Below are 18,720 nucleotides of genomic sequence, written 5' to 3'. Positions count from 1 at the left end.
TAAACCTAGCCTGATGCAAAATCTTTATAGTATGTTGAAGTTTCCAGAAAAGAAGCATTTTATTTAAAAATTGCCTACTCCTCTTTTTACATCACGTTGCAAAAACGAAACCTTTTTGACATTTGGTGTTCTAATTACATTTTACACATTTAAGTTGTATTTTACATAATTTTTTTCCCGTCATATTTAACACATTTATTTCTAATATTTATTTTTAATGTGCAGTATTGTTAGATTGGCATCACAAAAGCAATTGCAACAACTATTGTGAATGATTCTTGATGTAGGGAGTAAATGTAGGGAGAACTTAGCAAGAAAAAAGAGAGAGTATATAATAAATCTGAAAGATAGTGAAAGCACTTCGTCGATAGTTCATTTCATTGACAAGGTCTTTTTCTTAAGAGACCACTTCAGCGGCTAAATTTCTTTGTCGATAAAAAGAAAATTGCTCTTATATAATGTTCCCCCCACAATGAGTAATTCGCATTAATACAGTCTAAAATCTTGGCAAAAAAAAAAAAAAAAAGAAAAAAAAATTAGCAAATTGTAACAATGATAACAATGGTGGTGATTACAAAGAATTTAATCAGAAGAACACAAATCTTTGACGTAGTTAGCTAGCAAAATTACTTCTTGTTTTTTCAAAAATTAGATATTTCCTATATTTATATATTTATTTTTTCAAGCCTAGTCGATTTTTTTCATATGCAAGTAATTATTTATTTTATTACTATTGACATATTAACAAAATTTTCTTGCATATAATTTACATAATTATATATTTTCTCTTTAAAGAAATACCGATATAGGGAAAAACAAACTAAGATGTATGAGTGGCTATTACGAGGGTTGGTGAGCGAAGTTAGCAAGGGGTGGAATATAAAAATGCTGAAAAAATGCAAGTGGAGAAAAATAAAATGAAATTACAACTTAGAAAACTTATTGCCAAATATTATTTACGAAAAATTTTGTTCTAAACCTCTTTCTCATGTCTTTGTCAGCTATGCTGCTGAAAAGGGAAGTTACTGACAATTCTTGTGGAATTTAAATGAAATATTATTTGAAACAAAAATCTTGTTCTTGCATTTCCAGTTTATTTTATTTCTTATTTAATTAATTATTTATAACGTTTTAATGTTTCCTATACGAGTATGATGCCCTCTCCCTTACGCGCCTCACTACCCTAGGCAAACCATATCTTAAAGAGCTTCACCTTAATTCCATTAAGGGACTGTCAGACTATATAAAAGAAGTAGGCGACCCAAGACAATGGAAATAGGAAAAATTGGGCTTGGAGCATGGTACAAAATGCAACATATGCAGAGGTGCCACATATCTGACAAGCTCAAGTCAGATAAAGATGTTTAATAGTTTCGCTTTATCCTATGTGTTCCCCAAAAATGCATAATATTTTTTTCTTTTTTTTACCTTATAAAATAGACATTGTTAATGGTAAAAAAAAAAAAAAAATTCAAAGTGACTCTACATTCTCGTTATGCGATGCAATCGAAATGATCGTGTGAAAAATGGTTTCAATCGAAGGAGGGGAGGAAATCTGATTGGTTTTTAGGATTTAAAATATTAAGAAAAAAAACGCAAATAATTACGATATAACAAATAAATTAACTGACAAATAAATTGATTGATTTTATCATTGAGGCGAGTTGTCCATATGCATCTGATTTTATTCTCATTAATGATTAATTAAAAATAAGTTTAGCAAACTTATTTTTTACCTAAATATTAAAATGTTTGTCTTTTCTATTTGCTAGAGAATAAAAATTGATTCAAAGTAATAAAATTTGCAATGATAGTATATATTTAAAAGCACAGCACGAAGGAGAGTTCTTTTCACAAAAGTGTAATTGGAAATTGAAATGTTTTTGAACATCATGTTTAATAAGCGTACTAAAAAAAAGAAAGATAAATGTTAATTTTTGTCACCAAAACGAAACAAGTGGTGCTTTAAATGTTGATAGAAGTTTATTGTGACATTTTGCCCTAAAGGTTTTTGTTATACACGAAAATTTATAAAAATTTATTTTCCCATTTTTAGTCCACTGAACAAACTTGATTTTTTAAATGTATATATATTTTCATTTTAATTTTTTCTACACTTTAGTTTTGAGTCTTCTGGCTTGTTCAGGCCAAAAATAATCATAATTTTGAATAACGAAAAATTCTGCTTATAGACAGTGTTTGAAAATTGTGTTTTCATCCTCTGCAGAAAACCAGTTAAAAATTTGAGCATTTGAACTAGTCAAAAAGTGGTCGAAATTTTAATTGAAAGAGAACTAGTTAGAGCCCCTGTCGGGGCTGACGCTAAGATAACCACCACATATGAATATGAGAGTTAATTGAAAGCTTTTTCATTTCTTTTTTTTTAAGCAATAATAGTTATTTATTCTTACGTTTAAATTCAGGGTTTAATATTTTGTTCATTTTCTGTTAAACAAAATGTGTCTAGTTTAAATCCTACAAATAAAAAGGAATTAATTCATCGTTTATTTATTAGTTTTATAATTTAAAAAATTCACTATCCATAAAAAAAGTATATTTTGTGAAGAGCAAACACCTAATATGCTTGCAACGTTACGCCTGTGTTTCTAATCATTTTTGGCCCGGTAAGTAGTACTTTAAATATAATAGGAGTTTACAAGCTTCTTCTCGGTAAATAGCTTGTATTGATTGTTGAGCTGGGCTCCTGCTCCGCGCAAGAGGTCTGGAATTTGCAATTTGAGACAAACTGTGTACTTGTGATTTATTGATCTGATCTTTCCAATCGAATTTGTTGTTTTAACCAAACAGTTGTTGCACTTTTGACAATGTGTATAGAACTTAAACATCCTTGTCTCGTCTTGATTTTTGAGCTGCGCACCTAGGCCGCTCAGCGGCCCCTATCCCATTCAACATGCTTGTTTAGATAGTTGTGGTGGGAACTTTTGAGATCTGCAGTCTATGCGGAATATCTGGTAAATACCTCAACCTCATGTTTGCATTCCTATAGTTTTTCGAAATAGTGTTCGAAATAGTATCTAATAGTGTTAAAGAAACTAAGACTAAGTTCGATTATTTAGTTCATTATCCATTGCATTAAAAAATTACTTTTCCACCATGAAAAACTAAGATTTTTTTTCTTCCTCGATTTGAAGTTTAACAATTTTGTGCTTTGTCTTGCAACTACTTATAAAAAGGCAAATTTTTTTTCCTTCTTTATTTGAAAACAGGTAATTTTTGAAAGTTAAAATATGAGAAATATTCCATTTGTCTACTCTAACCTCAAGTAAATACTCCCTTACATGTTTCGAAACAATTTTTTTTAAAAATGTACTCTCGAGATACCATGTGAATCAGTTCACTTATGCAGATATAATTATTTAAGGCCTATGATTATTTTCATTGGTTTTCATTACACTGAAGTCTATGGTATTAATAAAATATATTTAAAAATATTGAAAATTTATACAGCAGAAATTTTGCTTCCCCCCTCCCTGAAATAGTTTCGAAATTTTCATTTTAATATATTTTTATTACTTTTTATTCTAAGGATATCATAATTTTTTAAAAATTGATTTGATATCAAAAATAATTTGATTGCTGACGTCACACTATATCAACCGTTGACAACGGTCCGGATCTCATGCTTAGTAATGTTATGAAGGCAATCCCTACCCATCCTGAAAACAAGCGTTGATTTATTACAATTTCGGTATAGAAAAGTAAATTTTGACACATGAACCGTAGCGCTTCTCAACTACCTATCAATTTATTTGAAAGGCGAAATTGAAATATAATTTTCAGTTCCAAAATTATATCATTGTTCCCTAATTTACTTCTTCTAATTTAGATTCATTTATTCATTGTCTTGTTTTTACTTGTTCATCTCCCCCCTCTATTCACTTACTATATCACGAATCACTTTCAGTCGTTATAGCAAGTCCTTTTGGGATGCTAATCAACACAAATACAAGCGGTTTAAAAAATAAACAATTTATCTGCGAAATAAGTAACTTCAAAAATACAACAAGAACTCGCAAAAGTTTCGTCTGTTTAAGTGTATGGACAACTAAAGTAAAGGCCGATATGAATTTTTTAAAAGAAAAAAATGCTTCTTTTATTGCAATTGGAACAATACACAACAATACAGAATTTTGCTTTAGTATAAGAATTAAATAAAAGTATTTTTCTAATTAATAATGAAAATATTTAGATTAAATCTGTGGAATAGTTTCAAAATTACGCATGACACAATCGACGAAATGTTCATATCGATGAAATAACACTGTCGATAAAATGACTCTGTCGACGCAATAATCTTGACAACGATATGACCCTGTCGATGAAATGACCGTGTCGACGAAATGACCCTAAGGACGAAATGACCCTGTCGATATAATGACTCTGTTGTTGTAATGTTCCTGTCGACGAAATGACCTAGTCGATGAAATGGTCTGTCGATGAATTGGTATCGATGGAAATGCCTGTCGATAAAGTTATTGTCGATGAAATGAACCAGACCCATATAACAGTCTTTCTCTAATCTTCTGTAAAAGTTTCGAAAACCAACATAAATCTGAATTTCATTGACTTTACCCTGCCACTGGGAAAACACCTATTTGAAAAGTGTAAAACTTGGCAGGTACGCATACGGATTTAGACTAGACGCAACTTAATTAATTAGAAAATCAAGACTAAAATCATAGATCTGATTGTTTTGGCTATACACGGAAATTACGCGTACTCAACAATTGACGGTGTTACTACGATGCCAATGTCAAAGGGTCCAAAGCTATTAAAAATCTTTCCTCCTTGGAGTTATGTAATAGAAATCTGCAATTCTTTTCAAATCATCATTGGAAAGTTTTAAGAAAAATTACATTTTTTCAACCTAATGAACCGTTTTGCAAAATTACCCAAATTCCGAGAAGGGCGAGAGTAACAATAGGCGTTACTTTTATGGCTGTCTATGCATATATTTGGATATATTATTCAACGTAACGCTTACTTTCTACTCGTAACTTTACACAGGTGCCTTGAACTTGTTCGCGGGCTACTAGTGGCAGGCAGAATCATCTCATTCAGCCTGTTGCAAAGTTTTATAAGTACTTAAATTACGAGAACAATAAAAAAAAAAAAAATTACTTCAAATTTGAAAGCAGGAAATGCAAAATTCGTGCTTCATACTTATGAAATAGACGGATAAGTATTAAAATAAGACCGTGAGATCAATAAAGTATGACACCATAAAATTTACTACTATTCTAAGTATTCAGACAAATCGGAAAAAGTTGGAAAATATGCTACTGGCTTTAACGCGTTCACGTCGGGGTGACCCACTGGTGGGTCACGCTAGATTTTCTCATCTTGGCAGGACACCGGAGTAAAAACTGGTAACAATAAATTTCGCTTTTTTTTCTTTCCGGGAAAAATGAAATTCCATAACTACCAATTGTTTTTAACGGATGCAATTTTTATATTGAATTGCTTCTTCGTCGTGATAAATTTCCTTACTGCGAATTGTTATTGTTGAGAATAGATGAACTCCTCCAGAATATTATCTAATATTGAAATAGTTCTTCCACCAGTATTTTCTCTTTTACCGTAGCAGTATTTTCACTTTTCCCGGCCTTAACGTGTTAAGTTAAGAAAAAATTAAACTGCAAAACAATCAGCTCGATCAAAAAACATATTTATTCATAAGTGAATACAGTCAAAGTGAGACTTCTACATAATATCCTTACTCTTTAAGTAATAAACCACCGAAGAGGTTCCCAGAAATTGCCTGTGCCGGCGGTTTTTCACATCGACATGGCGGGATATTGGGAAAAGTTTTCAACTAGCCATAGTCACGTCTCGGTAAGCTACGACACTGCATTTGTGTGCGAGGCCATCACCTCCTACATCAAAAAGCCTCCACACGGTCATTTGTAAGTAGTCCGCGCAGACTATTTAAAAAGTGTTCCAGTTGTGCGCAGGAACCCAAAACCTTTTATAAAACTAAGTAAGAGAAATTTATTATATATATTTGAGAATTGAATCTGTAGTGGTTGACAAGTGAATAAGGCAAACCAATAATATTCATAAATTAAAAAAAATTTAATCATATATTTGCTACCACTTTCTTATTTTAACTAGATTTTGTATTAAATGACTCGTTCGGAGAAGTGGATATCCTGTAATGTATATATCTCCAATTATGTCTGTAAATAAGTACCAATGAATATTTTGAAATCATGCCTGTATATAATAACCATCTTTAAATTGATTGTAGAGCAAAATGTTTTAATTCAGCAAGCAAAGCTCTTGACTTTTAGAAATAGCTGCCATACTGTTGCGGAAATCAAAATGTCTTTAAATCAATGTATATAATATTATTTCATGATGTATGGGATAGGGGTCGCTGCGCGGGCCAGGTGCCCAGTTTTTGCGAAATAAAGAAAGAAAAAGAAGTGGATATCCTTCACAATGGTCTGATCGGAGTACCTATAAAAAACCGTGTGGAGGGGGACAACTATCACCTCCCTACACCAGAGAGCTTTCACACGGCATTTTATAAGTAGTCTGCGCAGGGTAGAATATACATCAACAACCAAACTTCAAATATTAATATGAATTTTTTATTTTCATTGTACCTACCACCATTGAAAATGATTAGCAAATACTTCAGTTAATTGGTTAAGTACTGTTACACATATTCATTGGTGTAGATTTTAAAGTTTATATATTATATATATTTTTATTTAAGGTGGTAGATACTTAATCGCTTAAATTTAAATATATCCATTATTTATTCCAGGGGTGGCCACGCTCCTTGATAGTCGAACCATTTTGCAGTTATCGGATCAAACAAATCTACAAAACAATTTAATACATTGTAGCTAGATAACCATCTAACAATGCAAAAGAAATTAATGTCATTTGGAAGTTCTTTGTCCTTTAATTCTTTAAGGAAATTTTTGAATTGTCGATGATTTTTTGCATTGGAGCGAATGTAATTTACAATGTGTAACACTGTTTTCATAACATCAGAATATTTTAAATATTTTGTAACGAGATGTTCTCGGTGAATTATGCAGTGAATCGGTATGAATTGTGGAATTTGAGAATCATCTCTTAAAATACCCAATAAGACTAATTTTTTTTACCCAGCATTGCCGGAGCTCCATCAGTTGCAATGCTTACAAGTTTGATAAGGAGCACATCAAAAGTTTTTATTATGGAATCTAATGCATTTTTAATATCGAAACGCGGGTTGACTCTTGAAGTGCTATTAAATCTATTAATTCTTCGTTAACGACGAAGTCAGGTGAAAGAAAATGTATAAAAACTGCCAATTGCGGAATGCCCGCGATATCTGTCGATTCGTTAAGGAACGATAATAATTTTTCTAAAATATAATAGTACAAAAATGAAAAGGGGACTCGGAAGCATTTATGGAGAGCCACAAATAATCCTTCAAAGAGCAGCAGGTTGGCCACCTCTGGCATATACCATGAGAGGATAGGTTTAAATTAGATAGTGATAAAGGAATGCCGTATGAGTTGATATATTTATAAATGCTACTTTTGTGAAATTAAATTAATTTTTTTATAATTTTATGACTTTATTGCAAATAATACAATTTATGAGGGAAAACATTAAGTGATTTATTTAAATAGAAATTTACAATATAAAATAGGCTTAAATTCACGTAAAGTTAGTAATTAGTAATTTATTGTAACATTATTCTTTAATAATTTTTTAATAAACGAGTACATCTATTTAAATACTGCTTCAAATAGAAGTAATAAAAAAGAAGTATTTTTCAATAAATAAGTTTTACTAATATTCATCTATAAACTGAAATATTTATATTCTTTATGAATTAAATAGTATTTATTTGTATTAGAGTTTTTCCAAGGTAGTAAAAATTGCGCTGTACATTTAACACACGATTTTATTTCTCACAGAAGTAAAATAATCTAACTACCGCTTTACATTAAATTTTCTGATCACATGTTATAATTTTTCTTCCCTTATAATATTACCAAACGGAAAAAAATGAATTTCAAATAGCAACTATGATGAATATCAAGAAAGCGTGTATTAGTAAATGTTAGTAAAAGTAACACAACAGTTGAAATTATACAGTGGCTAATAGTAATAGGCGACGGTACTTTTACATATCTGTAGTTATATACTGATAGTTTTCGCGCGTGTAAAACCATCTCCAACTCCACAACATACAGAGAAAGGCTGGCGGATGCGGGACAGAAACAGAAAAATAGGTACTGTCTTTCTCACAGAACAGTTATTGTTATATTGAGTTACAAGGCTACTGCTTTAACAGGACAAGTGCATTTTAAGTAGGATTGAGCAGCAACCTTGCTCTTAATGTTAGAAACGTGGTCCTTCCAAGTGAGCTATTTGTTGATTGTTAGACCAAGGTTAACAGTTTTGTTTACGATTGGAATTGTTTTGTAGAATAATACAAGTTGATTACTGGGAGAGGTGGCTTTTCTACCCTATTGTTCAATCAAAAGCTGCGACTTGCGGTCATTAAGTTCGAATTTCCAATCAAGACATCAGTCTTCGATATCGTAAAGTTAGTTTTGAATTTTTGTTAAAGCAAGATTTGGATTTTCTGATTTTTGAAGAATGCTAGTGTCATCAGCATAGAAAGCCGTGATGCTATTACAGTCAAACCCCGCTATAGTGAACTCCCGGATATAGTGAACGAATTGTTCGGTCCAGTGTCTTGCTATACACGTGTAATGTTATTTTTTGTGGATATAGTGAACCAAAAAAGTGAAGAAGTTGGATGTAATGAACTTTTTTCTGTCTTCAACTGATTTTTTTCTTAATTTTTTTTTTGTAATAATTTTGAAATTTCTACTTCAAAATAAATACATATACCGATTTTTAAAACGATTTATAGAGGGGAATGTAGCGATAAGCATTTTTTCTTGTTTTCTTTTTTTATCTCACTTTCCCATCCCTAAGCAAACCAAGCAGATGTTTCCAACTCAGGCAGATGATGCACCTGTAAGGTGTCAGTGGGATCAATATGCATTTTCTGTCAGAGGGAATGAGTAATTATTCATTATTGGTGAAAGGGTGGGACACTAATATGTGTTGATAAGGCCCTCATTTCAACTCCTTTTTGCTCTCAGTTCAGTTTAAAAAATCCTGCAAACAAGTGTCTCAAATTTAACTATGGCGAGCAGTAAACGTAAAACGTTCTCCATTGATGATAAAATGATGGGCATAATCAGAAAAAATTGAAAATGGATGCAATCAAGTTGATATTTGCAGGGAATATAAACTATCCAAAAACATATGTAACATATGGAAGAATAGGCAATAATAATTTCTGCTCATGAAAAAAATTTAGATGGCTGAAAAAAGCAGATCACAAGGATGTTGAAGAAGCATTACTGAAGTGGTTCACCAATCGAAGTATCTGGACAAATGTCGATGAATTTGCTAAGCGATTTTATGAGACTACTTTTATATGCTCGAATGGCACGTTAGACAGGTTTAAAAAGCGGAATAATAGAAATTCAGGAAAAATTATCTGATAGTCAAGAAGTGTTTCCATATCTGATGTTGAGGATTGCTCATCAGCTAAAAATTACAAATTTTTTGTTGCACGCAAGACGAAGAGTAATGAGAAATAACACATTTTTTGCTATTACATAATATTTTTCAGTCATTTATTTGAATAATGTGTAATAAAAGGGAGGAGTTTGGGAGCCATTAGTTAAATTGCTTGAGTAACGGATATAGTGAACTCCCGGTTATAGTGAACCAAAATTTCTGTCCCTTGAAGGTTCACTATAGCGGGGTTTGACTGTATAATCATCTCTGTCCACAGGGAAGTCATGAGTGTAAATTATATACAGAATAGGGCCTAAAATGCTACCCTGTGAGACGCCGGCATTAATTTTTTTGATAGTAGACATTTGACTGTTAAACTTGATTTGGAAGGATCTATCTTTGAGAAAAGAGTTAATAATCTTTATAACACCAACAGGAAAATTTAGATGAATTAACATATAGATGACACCATCGTGCCAGTCTCTATCGAATGCTTTACTGATGTCTAACAATAGCAAAGCAGTAACTTGTTTGTTATGAAGTCCTCTTCCAATGAACTCAACTATTCTAAGAAGTTGCTTAGTGGTGTCTAACTGCTTCCTATAGCCACATTGTTCCTTTGGTAAACAGTCAAGAAAGGGTTTGATTCTATTGTAAATAATACGCTGTAGAATTTTTCCTCGAGTGCATAGGAGACTAATGGGACTGAAATTTCCTGGCGAGGATAAGTCCTTATTTGGCTTAGGCCAAAAGAATGATTGAGGCTATTTTCTAATTTTGGGGGAAATAGTTGAAAATTAGGCAGGCATTAAAAATAATGGTAATAGCAGTCATATTGTCAGGAAGAAGCAGTTTGATCATTTTATTTTTGATATTGTCAATGCCTGGTGCTTTTTTAGGCTTTATGTGTCATAATCTTTATAATATTTGCAATACTCTTATGATAGTAAACCATCCGATAAGAAAAAGGCTGTAAATGGGCTGTGAATAATATTTTCAGTTAAGGATTCCTTATTACAGATGTGACTGAGCTTTGCTTTATCATATTTTTCTACTTTATTAAAAAATGTTGGCTTTCTATGAGGCGATGTATTGAGAAATTTTTAAGAGATTTATCTCATCTCTTGAAGTTTGGTTCCTGACGTGGCATCGGGCATCTGTAACTGATTGTAATATTTTATTCTGTAAATAATCTAGTGCTGCTCACCATACTGGTGAAGCATAAGTGACCTCATATCGATTTAACACTAGAATGTCCGGGATTTAGATTACCTTAAACGTCCACCGTTTCGACACCACGATATGAAATACATAAAATCATAACTAAATGATTGCAGGACTGCGTTTAAACAGGGTTTAGTTTAAAGACTTTATAATATTTCATGTATTTGTCATACATTATGACTCTTTATATACATTAAAAAACTGCAACAAAAGGAAATTACTTTATTCTGTAAAATTAAACAATATTATTTATTAATATAAGAATAATAATTTGTGAAAATGCAAGTTTTTTAATCATTATTTATCGTTTTCACGCATGATGTTTAGTACTTACCTCATTTGCAATGGATACAGTTATAATAAATTTTCCCTGTTCATTTTCCGCACAACATTTTCATGCAAGAGACACACAATTTTTAGTTGCATTACAGTCTTTAATTTCGGCGTTTCTTAAACCTTTTACTACGAGCCATCGTTTTAGGGTGTCTTCTGCTCTGCACAAGGTCCGAATATCAAATTCATTATTTTTATGAGCAGATAAGCAAATGCTATGCAATTAAACACTCAGACACAACAGTTTTAGAATGATTGATTCGCTGTGAGCCAATTGACACTGCATACATGGTCAAACAAATGTCTGATAGTATTTTGGGAAATTTTATTTATGGTATCTACTTATTGAAATATCTCTTGCTGAACGACCGGTATTTATAACGATAAATTGCCTTGGTGTCCAAAACGACACCAGTGAACGTTCTAGGTATCCTTAATTAATCACAGAACCACACATCTTTTTCTGTGTAATCACCATTAAAAACGATTAAAAGTCACAAAAACTTTTTAAATTCCCTGTAAAATCGTGAAAAAGGAGAACAAGCTAAACAGGATTCGGGGTCCAGTCGAGACGTTCTAGTATTAATTAAAAAAAGTATTTTCTTGTGTCCGTTACAGTTCATAAGAAACTTAAATTGCGGTAAAATGAAAATAAGAGTAATTCGATCATTTAAGACATTAATGAACATTTCAAGTCATATTGCAAAGAAATTATATCTAAACAGTATCTTCCCAGACATCTGAACATTAAAGTGGTACCTTAAAAAGGGAAAACCAGCCCACGGCATCACTCATCTCACTCCTTCAGTTCTATTGGCCCTTGGGTGAATGTAAATAATTGTAATGATTATGAATATGAGGATAGCACTAAGTTGTGCTTGTCTTCTAATGATGACGTCATGGTTGGAGTATCTATTAATTGTAAGAGACAGGAAACCAATATAAATAATTTTAAAGACGAATGCTTAATAATTAAATACAGGAAAAAATGTAGAAACAAATAAGAAGAGTTGTTTTTAGAGAATGTTAAAAGGAAGAGAAAAATAGAAAAGGTCAACTTTTTCCAACAGGTCCATAGACAAATATTTAGAGAATAAGAATAATAAGGAATGGAATCTGAGAGAGTATATTCATCGATCTGACTTTGAGTGGGCTTCAAGTTGGCACTGACAGCTGGGCTCATAGTAAGAACTTGGAAGATATAACTGAGCGAAGAACTGGGGATTGAATCACAGTATATCACTGTGAAAGTTCAGTGCCTTAACCACTGAGTCACGTAGGCTCATGAAACACGATGGTGAATTCAATTTTGGGTTTTCTTAAATAAAAAATATGCAAAAAATTTGTACGAAATTATATTTAACACGTTCACGCCGGGGTGACCCACCGGTGGATCACGCTAGATTGTCTCATCTTGGCAGCGCACCGGAGTAAAAACGGGTAACAATAAATTTCATTTTTTAGTTTTTTTCCGGGAATAATAAAAATCCATAACTACCAATTGTTTTTAACGGATGCAATTTTTATATTGAATTGCTTCTCCGCCATGTTAAACTTCCATACAGTGAATTGTTATTGTTGAGAATAGATTAACTCCTCTAGGAGTTAATCTAGTTTTTCTACCAGTATTTTCTCTTTTCCCGTACTAGTATTTTCATTTTTCCCGGCGTGAACGCGTTAAAGAAAAAAAATTGAAAATAACTTACATTCTTTTAAGCATATTCGGAGCCCATGTCTCCCGTCCGCTCTGCTCATCTACTTTTGCTTATAATTAATCATTTTCTCTTCTAAAGTTGGTATTTGAAAATAACAAATATGATTTTGTGTTAGCTATGATGGTGTGTTGATTTGATATGCTAGCACGTTTTGTGCTAACATTACCTTTCTGCTAACGTTTTGTTAATTGTAACGAAATGAATGATTTCCTGGATTTGGAAAATATTTACTCGAAAAATAAAACTGAACTAAACTAAACTAAGGATAGTAAAAGTGCTTAAAAAAAACTAAGAATGCATGATGCAATTAGAAATAAAAGAGAAGCAATTTTACTTGTTTACGATATTGTAAAGATAACTTTTCGCCGTCCTATCATGGATTTTTCTGCCTTGAACTCTGGAATTATGTTTTTTTCAGATTTTTAGAAAAAATTCTAGAATAATGTAAGGATTTTATGCCTGGCAACATCTAATCTCTCTCTCCTTTCCTTGTAATTTTAGTTGAAGCGCGAGTCGTAAAATCTCGTGGAGAACAATTAAATTTTCTACAACAGTGCAGAATGTTCCACAGAACCCTAGGTTTCCGTAAAGAATTGCAGGGTTTCCACTAGTTAGTACTTTTTTTAGCCGCATTTGGCCAACACCTCCTAGAAAAGAGTAGGCCTCTGCACGGGTTACCATAAATATCATTTAGTAGTCCAAACGTAATGGCGTATTTCGTATTTTCAACCACTGCGCAGCTTAGTACCCCGAACGTAATGACATCTTTCTTATTTTTCATCAACTGCGCAGTTAACTTCGTCACATCGGACTACTAATTTGATCCGTGCTAAGGCCTTCCTTATTCTAGGAGGTGTTGATTTGGCTGACCTCCCAACTGGAACATTCTGTTTCTGAATTCTAGAGCCCAGTGTCTAGCTAGATTAACGGTTCCCATTTGGTGTTCCGTGGAGCCCTACGGTTCAGAGAACGAGTTACAGCGGTTACACGAGGTAGTACTTTTTATGGCCACCCAAATAGAACATTCAGCTTCTGAACCCTAGAGTACAAGGGTCTAAAACAGTGGTTCCCAAATGTTGTTCCGTGGAACCCTAGGGCTCCGTTAAGTGTTACAGGGGCTCCGAGAGTTAGTACTTTCTATAGCCAATAAAGAGTTTCAAAACCTCAGATTGTGTTTCGTTACAATCTATAGTTACATTCTATAGTCTTCGTTATAATCTATAGTTTATATTTTGGTTGCCTTTATGAAATTAATTCTAAGAAAATGCCAATAAAATAGAAATGGCATTTTTTGAAAAAAAATATAATATTTCTAATAACAATATAATAAATAAATTATGAAAGGGGTAGGCATTCAGAAAATATTGCAATAGTATTTCTCAGCACGCTTTTCCGATCAAAATAATTATCTACTTTAATAAAGTAGTTTCCATAATAACCATTTTCAACGTTTGTAACAGTTTTTCAAAATTCTCATTTCGAAGTAAACCATAATTCGGCTTATTTGAACTTATTTATTTCAAATTATTTATTTTCAACTTAAACACTAAAAACAAATTCTTAATCAGACTAAACTATATCACTACTACTTTATCAGACTATAGCAGCACAAGAACTGGAAATTTGACTTTCGGATATTAATGATAAAACGATGAAAATTCTTCATTCCTTTAATTAAATATTTCTAAAATAGTCTTTAAAAGGCTATAACGTTCACTATTACCTTAAAAAGCTTTATTTATAAAGTCGGGGGTTCCACAGTAAGAAGGTTAATTATTTAGGATTTCGTAGCCATAAAATACTGGGAACCGCTGACCTAAATCAACTACATAATTCAAAAACTAAAACAGTCTAAAGTAATTTGTGCGACTTTCAACTTATAACGACTCCTCCATTGTATTAACAACCATTAAATAAATAAAAAGAATACCATACCTGCCAACTTTTAATCTCTTCCATTATCATTTTTCCCAGTGGTATTAAAATGCAATTAAAACTTCAATTTTAAGCAAACAGATACGTTGTATTTGAGAAAACTTAAGTTGACAACCATGATAGTAACGCATATTAATATATGTGCTTAATTTTTGTAAGAATAGTGGTGATCAAAATCATTTAAAAATTATGTTTATAAAAGAAAAAATATTATATAATTACTACCACTATTAATATAAAAATAAAATCTTCCGGAAAATCTGGAAGAGTTGACAGGTATGGAATACATTTATAAATTCGTTACTTTTAGTGAATCGATTCATTTAAGTGAATCGTTTGGAAGATAATTGCCATTTATATTTAATAATTCAAAAGTGTTAAATATGCATTAAAACTAATATAATTATAATTTCTTTTTAAAATATAATGTGGTAGCAATAGATTTTCAGTTAAGCAAATATTGCTGAGAATACATTACATCGGTTCGGTCTATAAATACATCAAGAATTTAAAAACGAAAGTATCTGGAGTTTGTTTCGATTTAAACTTTTTGAGAAAAAAGGCTAACGAGTTGGCAATCATGACTTTGTTTACTTACCAAGTAGGCAGAATTAATATATCATTCGAATTATCATCCTGCAAAAGATAAACGTACAGAAAATACACCAGAAAGAACTAATCCATTTTGAAAAACTAACAAATTTATTTTTATTTATTACAGACATTATTAATGGATTGAAAATGAAAAGAACTTTATACACATGAGATTCGATGAAATGTAAGAATATACAGTACAATTAACAGACGGCTACAGAGGAAGGATTTATAATCGCATCAAAATAATTACATACAACATTTGTTTTGTAAATTTACGCATTTTATTAGAATTTTGAAAGTAATATATACATATTTTATAAATATATAAATGTATAGATAATATTATTGCCCCATAATATTTAATAATAATAGTAATAAAGCAACAACGCAAAAAAAGTTTCTTTTCTCTTAATTATTCGCAGTTATTCACGAGGTGATTAACTTATAGTTCAAGTAAGTAGGTATTTTCATTATTTACCAACCCCTAGAATTACGTTCAGATAACTATTTTTATAATTACTTATTAGACGTCAGATTTCTATTAATAGACGTCAAATTTCTGTTAATTGTAATTTTTTATTATTATAATTATTTTTGTAATTTTGTCTATTTATAAAGTTAGTTACCAATCTAGGGGAAGAATTTTAGCACTTTATGGCAAATTTACAAACCTGTGAAAATTAATTTCATGACAGAAACTTTGCTGCAAGTTTATGTCACAAAATAATCTAATTATTTTGAAGGAGTTTTGAGAAACAAGCACTTTATAATTTGACCTATTATTGTCAAATAATTTGAATTCTACGTACGTCATGATGATCAATAACATTTAAAATAAAAATTTATGAAATCAAAAATGTTGTATTAAAATTTGAATTTTGTTACATAAGCTAGGATATATATAAAAAAAAAAATTGAAATAACAATCTCTCACAAAATGCGAGAGAAATTTGCAACTATTCACTCATTACAATTCTATTTTAAACTAGAGATTGCAAATCATGAATCCGTAAATGCGATATTTTATGGAAACAAGAAAACTACATAGTAAAAGGAAATGGTAGAACATTTGTATTTAAGTGACATAAAAGTAAGTGTAACATTTTATGGAAACCATAACACTGCTTAGTAAAAGAAATTGGTATGACATTTCTGCTTTATCGACTTACATATAAATGTGACTTTTTAATGAAAACTAGAACAGTGCATACTAAAAGAAAGTGGTAGGACATTGGTGCCTGTGACATAGGCATAAATGTAATAAGTTATGCAAACCAGAGCACTAGATAGTAGAAGAAAGTGGTAGGACGTTTATGCTTAAGCAAGCTACACTATATAGCTCTATTATTCGCTACACTATAATAGAAATATAGGTAAGTCAGTAGTAATAATTTCAGACAGTTAGAAAGCAAAGTTTCCATTTAGCTCGTTTAAACTTTAAGTATGTTTTGAACTTTTACACTGACATCAAAAGACACTCCTCTTAAACTTATATAGTTTTTTTTATTTTAATAATTAGTTACCACATTATTTAATGAATTTTTAAAATTATATAAAATATTGCCGGAAAATTGCTCATGTCAGAAAATTCTGTGTTTACGTAAGTTCAAAAAGCTTAATAAATTACTTGGAGTGCTAAAGATTAATGTTACGGTATTTAGTTTCAAAAGTTTTATTTTTTTAAATCAAAGATATGTCAACTCCAGGAGAAAATACACCGAAGTGCCATTACATTATGACCACCCTGCTAATAACATGTAGGATCACCTTTAGCCTTTAAAACTGCTAGCACCCGCCGTGGCATTGATTCCACAAGGTGCTGACAGGTAATCAGAGGTATCTGGAACAAAGCGCTTACCAACTGGTCTTGCAATTCCCTCACATTGCGAGGGGGTAGCGTGACAGCACGAATTTGGTTTTCCAAGTAGGACCACAAATTCTCTATTGGATTAAGGTCAGGTGAATTTGGGGGCCAAGACATGACTTGAAAGTCACTGGATTGTTCCTCGAAACAATCCATGACGATTCAACCTTTATGACATGGTGCATTATCCTGTTGGTAAACACCATCCCCTGCAGGAAAAACTGTTGCCATGAATGGGTGAACCTGGTCTGCAACTATGATCAAGTAGCTTACAGACGTCAGGGATTGCTCTATGAGGATTATGGGTTCTAATGATCCTCATAAAAACATTGTTCCTGAGCGAGAAACCATGAAACATGGGCGAGCCCATTGCTATAGATGGAGGGTGGTCATAATGTAATGGCTCTTCGGTGTATAATCTATCTCATAACCATCACAGCTTACCAGGACACTTGAACAACAAAAAGAGACTTTTTTCTGACATCGAGGTTGCCTAGCTGGTAAGAACAAAAATACTTTGAAACTCTTCTTGCAATTAAAGTTGAGAATATGGTGGTATTTATCTTTTCTAACTAGCTATCTACGGATAATTAACGATTTGTTCTAAACATCTCCAGTACTTTCATCACATCAGTGAAATCAACATCGTCGAAAGAAATTTTTCAACATCTATCAGGGTGGCCTTATATGCTAGTTATCTCGTCGAACTATCTCTTAATTCTCCCAAATTATCTTTAAATAAACTGTTAATGAACATTTTAACGCGATTTTCGAAGCTCTGCCGCCAAGAAAAATAAAAAGGCCGTAGTTTAAGTACCTAACTCTTGAAGCAATGCGATGATATTACACAATACATATCAACTAACCGTTATCTGAACTTTAGAATGAACAAATAATTTTACTTTTTTAAAATTTATTAAATATTTTTTTTAAAAATCGTCAATTTGGCGACATTTTCCCACTTAGACGAAAATTACCAAAAATAACTGCCTTATTTACAGTTTTTGTAAATTTTTATGAGCTCAAGTAATGCAGCGTTGGAGTAAGTTGTTAAATATTGAAAAATGAGACCACAAACGATTTTCATTTTCATAAAACTGTAGCTTTTCTCCACAGTGAAGTTTTGCACCATTTTCAAAATAGGCATAGACAGCGATAGGCTAAACTTGACCTAACAAACATGAATAACAGTTACAAACTCACAGTAATCATAAAAATAGCATATTTTTCGCAAAAAAGTATAATTTCGTATTACGATGGAGCCTTTGAACAAAAAACTTCTTTATCTGTATACCACTTAATAAATTTTTTTTTACTACAAGCGAAGCAATTGGCATTCCTATTGTATTAGAATATTATCGTCACAGTAGAGCAAAAATATGTTTGGCAGAATTTTAATCCCAGCTAATAACTAATAGCATGAGTAAAGTGATTTAGCAATTCATAATCTTTTTTTTTGTTCTCTAGTATGCA

At 31.7% G+C, this 18,720-nt stretch overlaps 1 pseudogene; it reads right to left on the bottom strand.

The window, feature by feature from the left end:
- Positions 1 to 5,756: 5,756 nt before the first annotated feature.
- On the bottom strand, positions 5,757 to 5,889 carry LOC122269367 (U4 spliceosomal RNA; annotated as a pseudogene).
- Positions 5,890 to 18,720: the final 12,831 nt, after the last annotated feature.

The sequence above is a fragment of the Parasteatoda tepidariorum genome, chromosome 4, assembly GCF_982258835.1.
Source record: "Parasteatoda tepidariorum strain Cologne lab strain chromosome 4, Ptep-v5.0, whole genome shotgun sequence".
Classification (NCBI taxonomy): Eukaryota; Metazoa; Arthropoda; class Arachnida; order Araneae; family Theridiidae; genus Parasteatoda; species Parasteatoda tepidariorum.
This window is presented reverse-complemented; position numbering and strand designations above follow the sequence as displayed.